The sequence below is a fragment of the Vidua chalybeata genome, chromosome 1 (assembly GCF_026979565.1).
Source record: "Vidua chalybeata isolate OUT-0048 chromosome 1, bVidCha1 merged haplotype, whole genome shotgun sequence".
In the NCBI taxonomy this organism is placed as follows: domain Eukaryota; kingdom Metazoa; phylum Chordata; class Aves; order Passeriformes; family Viduidae; genus Vidua; species Vidua chalybeata.
This window is the reverse complement of record NC_071530.1, coordinates 20494003-20511294: the sequence shown is the minus strand read 5'-3', so window position 1 is coordinate 20511294 and position 17292 is coordinate 20494003. Positions and strand designations below refer to the sequence as shown.

The 17292-nt window shown below is 40.7% G+C and overlaps 1 protein-coding gene across 2 annotated transcripts in view; it reads right to left on the bottom strand.

Annotated features, from left to right (window-relative positions):
- Positions 1-8549: 8549 nt before the first annotated feature.
- ST8SIA6 (ST8 alpha-N-acetyl-neuraminide alpha-2,8-sialyltransferase 6) overlaps positions 8550-17292 on the bottom strand; it is a 45610-nt gene continuing 36867 nt past the window's right edge. For both annotated transcript variants that reach the window (XM_053943999.1, XM_053944005.1), the window contains exon 9: positions 8550-16086. The gene's annotated coding sequence lies outside the window, so the exon portion shown is untranslated. The remainder of the gene's footprint in view (positions 16087-17292) is intronic.

The following is a 17292-nucleotide window of genomic DNA, read 5'->3' as shown; positions in this document are numbered from 1 at the left end:
CCAGTTAATATCCTGAGCATAAGGTTCTGTGGTGTGGAATATCCCTTTGGCCAGTTTCATCAGTTGTTCTGGCTCTTCTCTGTCCCAGCTATCTCCTCACTTTCAGAGCATGATACACTGAAAAGTCCCTGGCTCAGTGCAAGCACTACTCAGCAACCAAAACATCAGTGTGTTGTCAACATTATTCCCATCCTGAATCCAAAACACTGCACTGTACCAGATACTAGGGAGAAAATGAACTCTATTCCCACATGAAACCAGGACATAAAGTGTCTCAAAAAAAGATCTTTGTGTCTAATCAGCATTTTCATTTTTCTGGCTTCTAAGGTTTGTTGCAGTTTTTGTGGTTTTTTTTTTTGTTTTTATTTTTTGGGGTTTGTTTGTTTGTTTGTTTGTTTGTTTTTTGTGTTTTTTTGTGGGTTTTTTTTGTTTGTTTGTTTTTTTGTGGGTTTTTTGTATGTACATCATGCAGCTGCTATATCCACCACTAACCTCTCCACTTTCCTCACAGGCTGTAAATTTCTTGTCTCTCTCTGTCCTTTGCAAGATACGTTTTCAGCTTTTCAGTTCTTTAACCCATAACTTTCTATCTGCCTTTTCCTCTGTAGGTAGTAGAGCTCCTGTGCACCTAACTGAATTTGGAGCAATTGCTTTGAACTTCACAACATCTCTTTCAGACATGAAGAAAAGCTTTCAGATGCAAGTTTGTCATTTTCCCCCAACTTGATTAGATGGACTAATAAAACATAGGACTTCTATCCACACACCTTGACTTACTGTCATCAGATGAACAAGCACTGTAGATGCTCCCCACATGGACTGACAGGGAATGGCTTAACCACCATGGACTGTCCCACCTCCCCCGGCCAGGGAACAGGGAAAGCTGTGGTGCAATGACAGATGGAGCAGCCCCAGCCCAAGGTATCAGGCACCTCCATGGGGAAGGAGGTGCCTGATGTAGAATGTGTCTACTCTGGTCAGGAAGAACAAGTAGATGAGGCCTTTCACAGCCTCCCATTCTCTGGCTCTGATCCTCACAGCAGACTGTAACTATACAATATCTGCTGATTGATATATCTGCTGAGGAAGAGCACAGCCCTGGAGGTTCCTGGAGATCATTGGAGAAACATCCATCTGATGAAAACATCCAGACCAAGTGACAGAGGAGCCAGTAGGGAGAGGTGCCCTGTTGGACCTCACACTTATAAAGAAGGGAAGGCTCCCTGAGGATGTGAGAGTCAAAGGCTGCCTTGACTGCAGTGACCAAGAGATGGTCAAGTTCAGTATCCTGAGAGGAGACAGCAGGGCAAAGACCAAGATCCCAACCCTGGCCTTTAGGAGAGAAGACTTTGGTTTCTTCTGGGATCCACTTGAAAGAGTCTCCTGGGATAAAAGCGTAAAGGGAAGAGAGGTCCAGGAAAGCTGGTTGATATTCAACAATCACCTTCCTTATGATTAAGAACAATCCCTCCTAAAAAATAGGAAGTCAAGCAAAAATGTCGGGGCCTGTGTGGATTGTTAAGGAGTTCCTGGAAAAACTCAGACCTCAAAATGAAGTATGCAGAAAGTAGAATTAGGGTCAGGTAACCTGTGATAAATGTAGAGACACCTTTTGAGCAAACAGACATGGTTAAGAAAGAGTCAAAGCCATTTGGAATTTACTCTGGCAAGGAATGTCAAGAGCAACAAGAAAAGCTTCCATAATACATAAGGGGCAAAAAGAAGACTACTGAAACTGTGCACCTGCTGCTGAAAGAGGCAGGTGTTCTGGTGATACAGGACATGGACAATGCTTCTTCATCTCAGCTTTTGCTAAAAAGACAAAATTCAGGAATCCCCAGAGACTAGCATGAAAGATTGGAGCGAGAAAGTTATACTTTGGTGGAAGAGAATCAGATCAGAGAACACTTAAGCAAACTGGACATACATAAACCCCTGAGCCCCTCTGAGTGCTGAGGGAAGTGGCTGATGTCATTGTAAGGCCACCTTCAGTCTTTCCTTCCCTTGCTTCTGATGGTTCTCATATTCCCATGCAAAACATTGCAGGCTTCTCACAACAGATCAGTGTCCCTTATAATCCATATCATCAGCCTCCAGCTGGAGAGTTGCACTTAACTGCTTCAGACTTAGTTGACGCTTAAGGTAAGGCACTACAAGGGTAAAATTCTACATGAATAAATTCTGCATTCTGTGGTCTGACTGGAGCCTGCTGGAGCTGTTATGAGTGTAAGAAGGAGAAGCAGGGGTGGTAGAAGTGCTGCAGGGTGAGAAAAGACAAATTTGTATAAAGGTTATAAAGGTTTGGAAAGCCACTGTTTTGTGCATGCGACAAAACAAAGTACTGAACTGGTCTTCTACCTTTGTTCAAGCTCCTTTGCATGCACACAAAGCAATTTCAAATAGAGGATTTGCTTTTCACCTCTCAAATATTATTTCTGTTCATCCAAGAAGCCCTTCCCCAAATGCACTGTATATCACTGGGGACCTGCTCTACACTCCAAATGTTTTTTTCATGTAATAAATACTTGACATTTAGAAAAATCGCTTCTAAATTTACACAGTGCAGAGCTCACAGGTTGAGATTACCCTCTAAGCACCCAGAAGTGCCAGGCGCATAAATAAATATCTTTGCAAATAGATTCTCATTTATTGGTTTTGCAAGAGTATTTTCACTTCTTGGAGGTGAGTGATTACTACAGGACTAAAGAAACACTTCTGCTTTAAAATTAATCGTAAGAAAATGCAGAAGAAAGGCTGATCAAAAAGGTTACATTCTCTCCCTGATGTTTTGATGTTTTCTATCTTTGTAATTTAAAATTCATAATAATATGTATGTCTAAACTGTCCACTTGTGCTTTATGTCATAGCCAACCAAGCATAGATGTGTGAGAAACATCAGCAAGAGATAAATTGCCATTTCCAGGGACAGGAAATACTGTCTGTCTGCAGGTCATGCGTGGTCTCCATCATACAGGACATAAATAGACTTCAAGATGTACTATCTACTCCCATAACACAACTGGGAGATGACAAAGCATTACTGTCCCCATTTCAGAGAGGGAATAATATAGGACTAAGTGCCTTGCCATATAAAAAGCCAGGGATCACGGTCTACTCCCACTTCATAAAAACTGAAAAGTTCCCTACAAAGGCATCCTTCCATCTGAACTGCAGTGTCTCACCTCATTTCCAGGTGTGTGGAAAGTGAGAAAAGATCCATGATGGTCATGAATTGCTTGGCACCTGTTCTTACTGCCACCTGTGGATAGTGCCTGTGCTGCACAGGCCAGAGTACTGAAGCAATGAATGGTGCCATGCAAGGATACAACATTAACCAGTAAGTAAGGTGATCTTTTCACTTACTTTTGCTGCCAAAACCCTAAACCTCTTGTTCAAACTGTCTCTCTGCTGTCAGGGGCGGGGCATAACAGCACAATGATAGATGGGATAAAGGGCCTGTTTCTGACTGCAGAAGGCAGCCCAGATGCTTACCCTGGGACAGGCTGGATAGGCCAGGCTTTTCTTCAGTACAGACTGAGCCTTAGCAGCCAAAACCACAAGGGGCCAGGGATCCTTGGACATGTGTTCAAAACCCTTGAGCCCAGGGCCTCCAGCTCAGAGAGTGCCTGTGTTTTCACATGGAGCCTGCGAGTCAGTAGCAGTGATCCCCCTGACGATTCCAGACTTTTGTTTTGGTCTAGGTGTGCCAGAACACTGTTTTTTGTCCAAGTTAACACTTTAGTGAAGCTAAAGTAATTTGACACTTTTTCTGATAAATTACAGATTAAGCCATGTGGAACATATTGAGGAAGGGGATGTGGGGAGTGTCCCTGTTATCACAAAATCATGGGTTTACTACTGCTTACCTCTTCTCTGAGTGTGGGTATTCGGATTCAATGAATACTGCCCAGTCAAGCTTCATGACATTCTCTTTGTAGAATTGTGTCACAGAGAACTGGCCTCCAGGTTACTGTTGCTTACCTCCAGGTTCTGGCACCTTCAGGAAGATCTCTATGGCTCCCAAAGTTCCTCAGACTCACAGTTACTTTATGCCTTGCTAATGAATTTATCCAAGCGAAGCAGTGAAAATCCCTAAGTGAAAGCTGTTTGACTTGCACTGCTAGATTGACAAACTAAGCTAAAGCCAAAGTACAATCGGATTAAACCACTTTTAATGTGTCTATTCAGGGCTGCACAGCAGTTGGAGCACACAAATCCAATACTGATTCCAACAGTGAACATTTGATAAAGAGCTTTTGTATTCTGATTAACTTTTTTGTGACTGTGAAAATTGTTTTAGAGGTCAAAGAAATTAAGTTCACTAGGTTTGTTATTCACAAAGGTTAATCTATACATATTCTTTTTCAGAGAATCCTTATCAACCTGATCTCATTATATGATGTCTCTAAGGGATGTTATATAGTCTGCTACTTAGCTACTATTTCCCTGCTCACGAGGTGTAATGCCACAGGGTGATGATCAGGCCTCAGTCAAGTCATGGCTGTGTACTAATAAGGAAGGTGGTAGCTCAGTCTGGGGTTGCACCTGCTTTTCACCCACTCCCTCAGGGTGGATCACTGAACTACAGGCCAGCACACTGAATGTGATGGCCCAGCTACTCTACACTCCCTCCGTAAACCAGGGAATCTAGGATTTACCACAAGCTAATTTAGACACCTAAAACAAGCCATTGTATTATACTCCACTTCTCTCCATGACCATAAATGGAATCCACAGTGGTAACTTTGAACTGTAGTGATGACACCTGCAGTCAGTTCCATGGAAACCACCTCTGGTGTTAAAATGCATCTACTTCAGTTCACTGCTAGACTGTACAGCAATGAACTCTTCAGCTGAGCCACGCTCCCCTTTCTTTTTCTTTTCTCCTAATCTGAGGTCACTTTGCAGTGATCTTTCATCTCAGCTGATCTCTTGCTGTCTGACTTTTGAAATTAATATCCTCAGCAAATCATTCAGCTCCTGCAGAGCACATACAACACAATCAGTATAATTACTTCATGTCATACCTCAGTTGTCACTTCATTTTAATGGACTGCAAGTAAGATGAACTTGAAAAATGCTCTAAGTTAATGTTCTCATAGTTTCTGTTTTAGACTCTTCTGAAAGATGTTAAATGTATTCAGAAAAAAGAGATTTCATCTTAGAAATTATTATCTCTATTATAGCAAACTAAATAGGGCCAACAGAATTCAGAGCTCTATGATCCAGGCACTGTTGAAAAAACATTCAATGCAGATAGGGAAAATGTAGGACATGATGGGACTGATCTAGTAAATGTAGGTGTTTATTATGTAGAAATTTATATATAAAGTAGAACTCTGACTATGAAGGAGCCTCCTGTATTTAAGGATCATGGAGCTTGGCATAAAAGTCTCCCTGCCTTGAATTGGAGACTGTGGATGGTGAGATGAGTCTTGGGCTTTTTCCTCCTGTTACCTCACTCAGCTTTAGAGCAAGGTGAGCTGCTCATCTGCCTCCCACTCTTGCCCATTCTGTGCTTCAACATGTTTGGCTTTTTAAAACACAGTTATTTTACACCAGCATTTGATGGAGAACTGTGAATTCAAGGTCAGAGTACTGCAATCTTCCATTTTAGGTCACTCCCTCTGCCACTTAATAATCACACCGCCTCATCCTTCCTTCACAATCTTTCTACATGATATATCACACGTAAGCCTATCCAGAGTATCTTAAACCTTGTCTCTTACTCGTCTACTCCAATGCCTCAGCGAACATCATTGTCTTTTTTTTGATCCAGCCTCTCCTGTAAGTGTATTTTTTTTTTTTTAAGAGAACAAACTAATTTAAAATCCAGCTAGAGAAGAGTCCTTTTGCTTCTCTTTTATGTCATAATCCAACTTCAGGACGTTTCCTGAGGCAGCATGCCACCACCCACCTCAACTCCTTCCTCTACTACAGGTGACTCAGACCATCATTCCCACCTCCCAGGCAGGAACCTGAGGGTGAGGTTGGTAGCAGCCCAGAGGCAGGAGCTGTGGCCATGCTCTGTGCACACACAGTGAGAGGCTGCAGCCCACTCCTGGTGTCCTGCTTGGGCTCACAAAAGTTTTTGCATATTGTTCAAGAGAAACTATCAGTATTAAAGGGGCACTTCAAACTGAAGGACCTTTACTGAGTGATTTTACTTTAAAACTCTACACATAATAAAAGAGCAATTTTTGTCCTTACAAAGATTAAAAGCTAAACAAAAAGAACCAATGTTCCTGCAGGGCTGGATTTACACAAGCACCACTGTGCTTAAAATTCAGTCAGAATATTTTTGCCTTAACAGTGTCTCAAATTACCTAACAAAAGTAATTTCAAATATGAAAGTTATTCCATTTCTAATGCTTATATAATTTTCCCAGCACACCCAGCATTTCTTCCTCCAATGACAGCAGCAGTATGTGAGCTCCTGGACTAATTCAGCTTTGGTCCCCTGTGCTGTAGAAAACAGACAGCAGCTTAAATTCAGTCCTCACTGGGATCTCTTTTTTTTATCATTTACATGATAAAATATCTGCAGTGCTATGCTTAAGAACTAATGCTTTCATTATGGTATCTCCATTAACCAGATGGTTCCATCTATCAGTCTGCAGTGGCCACGAGACCTTAACATTCCTATTTAGTATTAATTTGCTCTGGTGCAGAGTGAGGACGACGCAGACACTTGATACAGGAAGTGTCAAGCTAAAACTCAGCCATGTATCTCAAAACTCAGGCACATTTAGTTACCAGAACACGGGCATACTGGGATCCTTGAGAAGGAGGCAATCTCTCCTCACCTTTTAAAATGCCGATGTCTTCCTCAGCCCATTTGTGTATTTTTCCAGCTGTTGACTGGGCTGTGGCTGTGATTCCAGATTCCCTAGCCCACTGCCATGGCTTTTAGATTGTGGACTTTGGCCATACTCTTCTTCTGGACTAAGCCAGTGCCCTCATGTTATAAAATCTTTCCATGATATTTTTACCTAACAGAGGCAAGAGGAAAACCTAACCTGGTCTTGGACCACGTAATTCCTCCTGGGAACATTCCTTCTAAAGCCGTTCTAGCACCAGTCACCTAGTGTTTCCCACAGCCGGAGTGCCATCTTGGTGGCAGGTGCCCTGCCCAAGGAGCATGGTTTGAGCTTGGTGTGATTCAGAGGTACAACTACTGCAGGACAGGCACAGCCTCTGTGCACAGCCACCTCCCTCCCATTCTCCTCTTGTCCAGACAACTTTTCCCAGACTGCTCCCCTTCTAAACAGCAGATAACAACAAGGCAATGCTTTGTCTAGGGCTGCACTCAGTTATTCTGTACTTGGGCCAAGCAGTCCGAATCACCTGGTAGTGCTGCTCTTTCAACATTTGGCTGTTCATAAATATTTGAAATGGCTAAGCTCAATCTAAGACACTTTCCTCAGCAGAAATCACACTTCTGATTTAGAACCTGTTCTGATTATGGGGACACATTTGTATCTGCATCACTCATATATGCCATTCCAGCTGCCAGCACAGCAAACAAAGGAAACCTTTTGGTTCTGATCATCAGTGAAAGACTCATGCAGTATAGGAAAGAGGTAGGCCACAAAGATCCAGATCTTAATCTTCAGGCAGAAGCCACTTGATGGTCCATGAGGCCAAATAAAAGCTTTCAGTTCTAAACCTCTGTTCTGTCTGCAATAAAATTTGGCAATTGCAGTTCAGTCCCTAGAGGGCCCTAAAGGATAATAGTCTTCCTCACAAAACAGCTGCATGTACATATTTGACCTGATTTAACGAGGCAGTCAGTTTCTATTTGGAGAAGTCACAGTAAGTGGCACAGAAGTTCTATGACTGCCTTCTGCCCAAAAGTAAAAAGTAAATGCTTGGAGGGAAAATTCTTTCTCTGAACTCTGTTTGAAATTCATTCACTACAAGTAACTTTGTATATGACCAAAACCTATATTAAGAAAAAATCCCAACATAAGTGACTAAAATATGCATAGTAATCTACTAGATACACATCTATCAGATGTACTCATGGTCAGGATTTTGTATAAAAAAGCTTTTGCATCTGTTGTTTAAACATTTTCCATTAATCATTGTTTTTGAAACATTTAGTTATCTTTAGAGATAGTTTTCAAATTTAAGAGATATTTTCAGAAGAAGATGGTAACAATTGTGTTTTCTTGTTTGGCTCCTTTCCATGTCTGATGTTTCTTCAATAGATAATTTTTGAAAGTATTTCAAGTCCTTAGAAGTAACAAAAGAAGATGGTTAACTGTGTTGCCATTCAAGGACAGAAAAGCCTGAAATCACTTGAAGGTACCATTTAAGCAACAGATATTTACACATGCACCAATGCCCTAATCCCCTATACTTGCCTTTAAGTACAGCTTGCTTTTTTCCTTGCACAATTTTAAGGAACTGTCCATATTTCTACTGTCAGCTGCTAATGCTGTTCTAGAGGATTCAGACTAATGCATTTCATATGCTGCTGCCTCAGGAGACATATTTTTGGTTGTTTAGTCTCAGGAATTCACGAAAGAAAAAACACATCACAATTATGCCTAATAAGTCTTTATTTCCAAACATAAATTGCAAAAATATTCTATTACAGAACAGGTAACAAGTACAGAATTCTAAGTATGCCTTATAACAATGAAACCATGGCCTCCTTGACAAAAAAATCATCAGGCACTTAAAACAGGAAAACAAAGTACAGATTAAACCAGCTGCAACAGATGACTCACCAATACAACTTCATCTTGGTTTTCTGTAATAAAAGCACACACATGGCTGAGGGGCTCCTGCCTCCTCCTAAACCCTGCGCAGAGACATTTCTATATTATGCTGCACACATTCTACTCAGACAATACCAAGTTCACATCTGAAAACATAAATAAGTTCAGCACTGAGAGAATTTGAGGAACCTTTTTGGAACAGCAGTAGCAGAGCCTACACTAGCAGCTTCAGAGAGCTTGGTGCATGTGGAGGAACACAATTATACCAGCCCCACAGGGGAGTAAGCTCTGCTTTGACAATTGCATTGGAAAGAATGGAGCTGAAATGAATGCAAACAATACACATTTGAAGAGAGAATGAAACCTCTGGGCAAAAGCTATCATGGTAATTTTATGAAATTACATTCTGGGACATGGACCAGTCTCTGAAAAGAAAAGCCACACATCTGCCGTCACTGAGGAGCAGCACTTTGTAGGACCTCTCCATTCACCTGTTTTGCCCCTTCTTGAACTAAATCAGAAGCAGAGGTTGCCTCTTAGGCCTGTTTTAGAAAGATAAATCTAAGATGCAAGTGTCTGATTGACTAACAAAAATATTCCTCCAGAAATCAGTCAAATATCTTTAAAATTATTTTGGCTTGTATATGACTGGTTTTTAGGTGGCATTATGTAACTTCCCACACACTTTACCCTGGTGGCATTAAAAAAGACTATTTTAAAGAATTTTAATTAGGTACTCAAAAGAATATAAAAAATATTAACATAAAGAATACATATGAAGCCACTATATAAATAGTACATATAAAAATGCAGAAATGTCAGCTGTTACACTTTAATGTCACAGGATTTCAAGAATGGGTTTGTATTGTAAATACTGACAATAAATAGACAAAGGAGGAAATGTTTTTAGGGAAACATCCCCCAGCCAAGCCAAGAGGTGAGAAACCTAACATGTTGTTGGCCTAAGACTTGCTGTGAAGAATCTCCTCTTGTCAGGGACTAAAGTGAACAGTGAGGAATTTAAACCCAGCAATGTTGACAATAGGCTATCCTGTCACAACCATTTGCATTATTCATTCTGATGGGCTCTTGCCTTGAAACCATGATGGGATCATTAAATACTTCCATCATGCACTCGAGTTTTCTCCCTCACTGGAGAAAAGAGGGATGAACCAAAGACAAGACACAGAAGTACCAGGTGCAACAACAAACACTGATGTATTGCTGAAGGTACATCAGGATTTAACTAAAGACAGACTTGAATGTTCTTTTGATGGCAACATGAGGATGCTGGCTCCAGTCACAGCCAGACTGTTCGCATCTTTAAACCAGCATCTGCCGACACCTGCACCCAAGGGCAGTTACTGCCCGTGCTCACAGCGATGTGAGCTCACTCACCACACATCACAGTACTACACTGACTCCTTGCTCGATGGCAAACTCAAGCTGATGTACTCCCATCGTGTTAAGCTCTTGCTGCACTGCTGGAATCCTGACACCAAGAGCACACTGACACTTACTCCTGTAGCTGTAACCCAGTAACCCCAGGTCACTCCCTTGGTGAGCCATGTTCCCAGAATAGGAAGGTATTCTGAAATGTGCCCTTATGAAAGGAGACCACCAAATAACAGCAACAGTCCCTTTGTTCAGTGGCATGCTGCAGAGTGTTTCTGCTCTACTTGATCATAATGATAATTTTGAGCCAATTAAATACTTTATGAAAATCTGGAACAAAGGTTAATAAATATAAATCTGCCAACTTGTTGTATGCTGTGGGTGAAAAGCCTTCAAGATTTCCCCAGAGTACCCTGAGAGATAAGCAGAATTTGAAATTTTTCTGTCCTGAAACTCAGAGAAAGATGGTCCTGCCTAAAATGACAGAATTCAAAATAGAGTCGGGCCTTCTAAAGTAACTACATACCCCCTTACCACTATTGTTGGCTAGCGGACCTAGAGATTAAAGAGATCTGCTGCTGAAGTACCACAAGATGAAGGATTAATTTGCTTTGAATGTTTTCAACTAAGATATGTTTAACTAAAAGGCTCACGTGTAAGAAGTCTACTGCTTCAGAGCATGCAGTGAGTGGCTATCAGCTGTTTGAGTTAGAGCTGTTGCAGAATAAAGCACTCCACAGAATAGTCCTTGGGTTTGATCTCACAGACTCCTGTATACAGGTGGATGTGTGCTTTGTGAACTTGAGTGTCCCTGGAAGAGTTACTGCCTGGATATTCAGGACTTCCCTCCACAAATTTGTCACAGGAGAGCAAGTGACAGGACAGAAAAAGATCTGTAGGTCACATAGATTTAAGCATACATTACTGTGTTAGGCTGCAGCTCCACCACGGAGTCTGTGCAGGCTCAAGGTGTACATGCTCAATAAACCCAGATGAATTAACTGATCCAGATATTTGCACTGAATAAAATCAACTTATACCTAATAACAAGAATATTTTGCTAGTAATTTAGAGAGCCACAGAAGATAATTTAGTTTCTTTTCCTGAGTCACTCAAGACAGAAAATTTCATCTTTTGTCAAGCATGGTGGCATGTCAGTCATCTCACTACTGTACAAAGGAAAGAGAATCAAAGTGAGAGTAACTGGTCTCAAACCCCTCAGGCTTCGTTCACCTCTTTTCTCTGCAGATGCTGTTTTAGATGCTGGGATTAGAAGAGGCTGAACACAAAGGAATACTGAATAACAAGCAAGTTTATGCAAGTTTACCATCAGTGAACTGAGAATTTTTTCTGCTTATCATTTCTGAATCTGCTGGGGTCACCAGCTTGTTAAAATTACTGTAATGGGAAAGAGAGAAGTGTAAGCAATAATCAGCAGTGTAGTTACCTAGAGTCCTTAGTGCAGATGCCTTAAGCACCTTCTGGCACCACAGGGAGAGATGGGCTCCAGCCCACTGGAACAGCTGCTGCGCTGCCAATCCCCCTTGCAGGGGCCCATCTCTCCCTTCTGACCAGGCAGACCCTCAGAGATGTTACCTTCTGAACTTGGTCAAGCTCTCAGGGGACCACTGGGTCTGTCCAACAGCTGTCAGATAACAAAGGCACTTGTGTCCCTACAATCCCACCTGCATGGTCTTACGCCTCCTTTGCTTTGACTGTGAAGTTCCTCTGTCTCTTGGCATGAACTGATTTTCTCATTCTGTTGCCATGGTAGGGTTTCACCATCTCAGAGTGGCAAAAGAGCTCAGTGTGGGACAGGCTGAGGCCAGACACGGCATGCAGGGATGAGGGCAGCACAAGTACGGGGACTGCACCTTGTAGCCATTCCAGCTTAAGTCGCCATGGAGCTACAGACCAACTTTAGCACCTGCAGTTAGGACATGTGAATATCACACCTAGCCACCTTCCTTGAGGTGTAAACCCAGACATTTCCAGCACATTTTACTATGCTGCAAGCATAGCAGTGTTTGACTCACAGTCACACAAACTCCCTAAGACACTAAACAGGGCTGCATAGCACTCCACAGGGTAAAGACAAATAACCAACTCAAGGCAGCACTGGATCCAAAAGGAGAATGCAACATTAGAGATTCAGAAGAGAAAAAGGAATAAAAGCAGCCAGGCAGGCTTTAATCTAACGATGCTGTGATGCAGTCATGCAAGGACACTATCAGCTTCTGCAAAGGTACAGTGGAAATATTAGCACAGTGTTTCTATCTTTAGAAAACTATTTAATCTCAACATTCATTCTACAGCATGTGACAGCATTGGAGGTCCACAAACCCTAGAAATAAATATTCCTGATGTGAAATAGAGGGAATTTAAAGGTCCTTACTAACCTTTGGTCAAGGATCCTTAATCCAAACTGATGTTGGCTCAGTCTTGCAAAAGTGTCATAAACATTTCCAGCCAGGTACAAAATCCATTTATTATTATTACTAACCTGGCACAGGTGTAAAAATACATGAGAACTAATGTATTCAGCTACCCAAGACAACATCATTTCCCACAGTGAGTTTACTTCAGCAAGTCTTGATCAATCTGATGATACCCTGTGATGCAAAAATGCCACTATTAACTTGCCCCGCCTGCATCCAAATTAACATCACCAAGCCACTCAGTACACAGCACCAGCAGCTATAATAAAGCTAAGTATAATGTCTGCCCTCCTGTAGAGTAAAGTGGATATAACTAACATCTCATACTGACTTCATGTCTGGAGCAAGGCCTGAGGATCTTAATCTACAGTCTAACAGAGTATATTTTTATTCTGTGGAGAGTTAAGAGCATTTGTAGGAAAGGGTAGGAAAGGTCAGCAATTCCTTCAAGCATTTCTTATCAGCCCTGTGGTCCACATAAATCACTGAGAGACTTGAGAGCGTGGAAGATCAGGTCTTCAAGTCATTGGCAAGTTTAAGCTTTGTGGAAACAGTGCTAAAAAGTCAGTGGCTGTCCATACTACAGAAATTTCCATTTGCTCTCAATTGTGAGTGCTACATCACATTCCTTCAGTTAAGACCTCTTTTCATCAAGGAAGCCAGAGAAGATTTCCTCTTTTTGCCTAAACCTCTCTTAAAATGTACTCTGATTATCTTTCTGGTAATACTAATACATGTGTTTTTCAAATAATGTAGCTGCACAGAAGTAGTTCTGACACACAGTAACTTCCTCTCTTTGTGGTGTATTACACAGTTTACATTTATTCACTGAGACAGTGCCACATGTTACTAACTAACAAATGCTTTTGAAAAAAGTTGCTGCCAAAAAATTAATTTTCTCCTCTCCCCCATCTTCTACTTCACACAACCAGGTTTTGCCCCTTTACTCAGGCTAAGTAGTTAATTGAATTTAGTCTGAGCAAAGAATGATCTTGCATTATCTCTATGTGCACACAGAGCACTTGCAATTGTTCTGGATACTATGCAAAAACCTGCAAAAGATGTATGAATTTTCCCCAAGACAAACCATGTAGCTGCTACACAGCCAAGATCACCTCACTGCTCTACACTAGACTGGAGTAAGTTACAGTAATACATGAACACAGGTGTGCCTTTGTCTGCCTGGACGAAATGCAGCAAGGTTGTCCTCAACCTCAGCTGTTTCCATCACCCAAAGGACAACTACATCACTTTGCACAGCTTCTATTAAAAATCTCTCCATGTGAGTGATTTATAGCAGAGGAGATGCTCTTTTGGGAGCAAATTTGTCTTTGATCTATAACTAGGATGTTGCAATAGGCAATCATCCATAACACTCACAACATGGGTGCAGGTTCTTTCAGCAGCCAGCTCTCAGCACATGAGCAGCAGATACTGTGGCCAGAAAATGGCAAAAATCTCACAGCTGGGGAAGAAAAAATGTGGATTGTGGTGTTGGAACAAACACAGATCAAAGTAAATCAAACCCCTGTGCTTCCCTCTTCCAGTTACCAGCTGGTAATGCAGATGGATTCATCAGCTCAATTCTGCTGTCTTTGTTTCCGTTAAAGGCTCTACTGACACTCAGAGGTCCACATGTCTATTAGTGGCATTAGTTATTGCCTCAAAGCACTATGTACTTTTTACCCCTTATTTTCAAAAATGGACTTTATTGCTCATATTTGCAGTCAGAATTTATGGATACTTCTGCTTGGGTAGGAGTAATACTGGATTCTAAGATCATTATCCAGGAAATGGATCCAGATACTGAATGTCTCAATCAACAGACCTGTAACCATAATGATTGATTCTAATACTTTCAGGAGTGCTTATATGATTGTAAAACTGCTGCAAGGTAAGCATTCAAATATTACAATACAGTAATGCTCTTATGAAGTATAAATTTAAAAACCTTTTCTGAAATTTATTTTATAAGGTCCAATTCATTTAAGTAGGAATTTTTTTTTTTCAGATATAATCCTCAAAGAGTGGAATTTAAATCAGTTGATTTGGGATTTAATGCTGGAGCAGCAAAAGGAATTTTACTAAACAAAATACCTGATAGTATCTGAGTGTAAAAGAAGGACATTCTGTCTTTGAACTGACCATTCAAAGGACTCTCAAAAGAGTCAGTGAAACTCTTATCAGAATCTGGTTATTATAATTTTTAAATTTTGTTTGCTTGCTTGGTCGGGTTTCTTTTTTCTGTAGTAAGCATATATAAGCATGTAAGCATTAATAGCTAGGGTACAACTGCTTGTCAAAGCTCCTGTAAACGTTAAAATGATTCTTTCCACTGGGCTGATATTTCACTTTCTCTTGCTGCAGGATGTTGCTCCACGTGTATTCTCAGACCATATGGAAAACTTAAAAGAACTACACAGGTTATAAATTAGGGGAATGTAGTCAGTTTTCTCATTCATCCTGGTGTAGAAGAGCTTGGGGTTGATGGTAAGAGGAACATTCTTCTAATAATGCTTAGTGCAGTTGCACTATCTGTAGTCACATATGAATACAAGCTCTACTACATGAAAAGAAATTGAATTATAGGCTTAGTACCCATCATCTTTCTAATGGAAATTCCATCTCATGTATGAGCCAAGACACAGAACTGGAATAGCAAGAATGTGTGCAAAGTCATGCCCTGCCAGGACCCTGGGGACTGTTGTGTGGAACCAGGTTCACAGTCCTCATTTGGAGCTGAACTGGACCTTAGACAGGAACACAAGCAAGTAGAGTGGTTCATAAGTCATTATAAACATCTGGTCCTTCATACACTTGTTCTCAGAATTAACACCACTCATATGAGTGATCCCATAAAATCCACAGCATCATCCATTGCTCACAAAATGAAAGCTCATTAAATCCACAGCACTACTTACTGCCCACAGAATGAAAGCCCATAAACCACTTAACTACCTCTGACCTGAGGGATTTTCTCATCTGTGCACCCTGGGACAAACTAAGAATGACATGGCTCTGAATTAATTACTCCTCTGCAGCTCTTCTCATCACTTTTCTCATGTAGAAAAATGCCAGTATTTACGGCATGAAGTTCTTAACTGACAACATTCACTGCCAACTCATGCAGCCACCACACAGAGACTATTGCCTATACTATGTGATACCAACAAAACCAGAGATCTTATGTCAAAATATTTTAATGATCCTCTAGAAGCAAAACATGATGAATGTCACATATTGCCACCATCCTGAGATTGTGCTTTGCTACCATTAAACCAGCAGTAAGGAGCTTTTCAAATAATTGTTACTTGGTATTTTAAAAAATGATCACTCAAAATTTTTTAAATGTAGCAGTCACTGTGTGAGAAAAATCACTCCCTTTTCTCCCCAAGTGTAAAATATTTCTCTATTGTAGCATTACTGTAGAACTGTATTATATGCAGTTTAATGCTCACAAAATCACATCAGATCAAATCCAACACCGAACTGCCGAGATAAATTGTCTCCTTAGGATCGTCACCCTGAAATTAAAACAATAAAATATGTTACTGGTATTTCTTGTTTAGTGGAAAAAACTGCTTTTTATACTTGAAATAAGCCAATCGTTTAGTCTTTGTATGCACTGCACCTTCTGCATCAGTTTTTCATCTGTCTTTCAGGCTGTGAGTCTGTGAGATCTATTATACAGAATCACAGGCTCTCAGAATTCTCCTGGCTAAGCTGGAATGCTTGTGCCTGGTCTAACTCAAGCATCTGCTCTGTCTAAAGGAGGACTCCTTCATTTGGATACCCTCAGAACCGCTCACACTTATCGCAGCTGGTCCACACTCTTCAGGCTTCCTAAACTAACCAAGGCAGGTCTAGCAAGCATCTTCATGGGGACACATCCATTGCTAATTTGAATATGGATATGCTCTAAATTATATTATCTTACTCATATTTTGAAATCGCCAGAGATTGCAATTATTCTGTTTCCTCAACAGGATAGTTCTCCTGTGGATAACCAAAACAAAGCCCTTCTAGATATGTAAATACTTCCTCATTTGAATTGAAATCTAACATAAATTCTTATTTGATTTAATCTATACTTTTCTATTCTGATAGGTTTTAATTAAACCAGAAACAATTTATCTCCACTTGTTTCATTACTGATATTCTTAACATGTAAATTTAATTCACTGAATGCATGAGCAAAGTGTGCGCTTAAAAGCTGTACTGCAGGTGTTCTAAGGCAGAAAACCTTTCTTTCAATATCTACTAATTTCACATTGGATAACATTTGCCCAAGTCAAGAATAGTCTGCAATTTGTCTGCTTGACAGGAATCCAGAGGTGCCCTTATTTTAAAATGTGGTATCATTTTGCTCAAGGTAATTATAACTGAACTGTGGGTTAGTTCTTATTTGTCTAGCTACACTGGGACACCACAAGCACAAAAGAATTTCAACAGTATTTAAGCTCATGTAGGCATTCTACAGTTATAAATAGGTTATGTGTAACAGTATTTATCACTTACTTGGATTGCAGCAACTTTCAAGATTAAAAAAATATCACATGCTGACAGAGTTTGGAAAAAATTATTATTTTTGATGTTAGTTGCTGAGAAAGTAAACAGGCATCCCCCTGCTTTACAAGATGCTGCTCTGGCAGCTCCACCTTGAGTGGAGGGAATCACTGCTGCTCTCTGTCAGAAATAGATCACATTTAATCATTTGGCTGGAGTTAAAA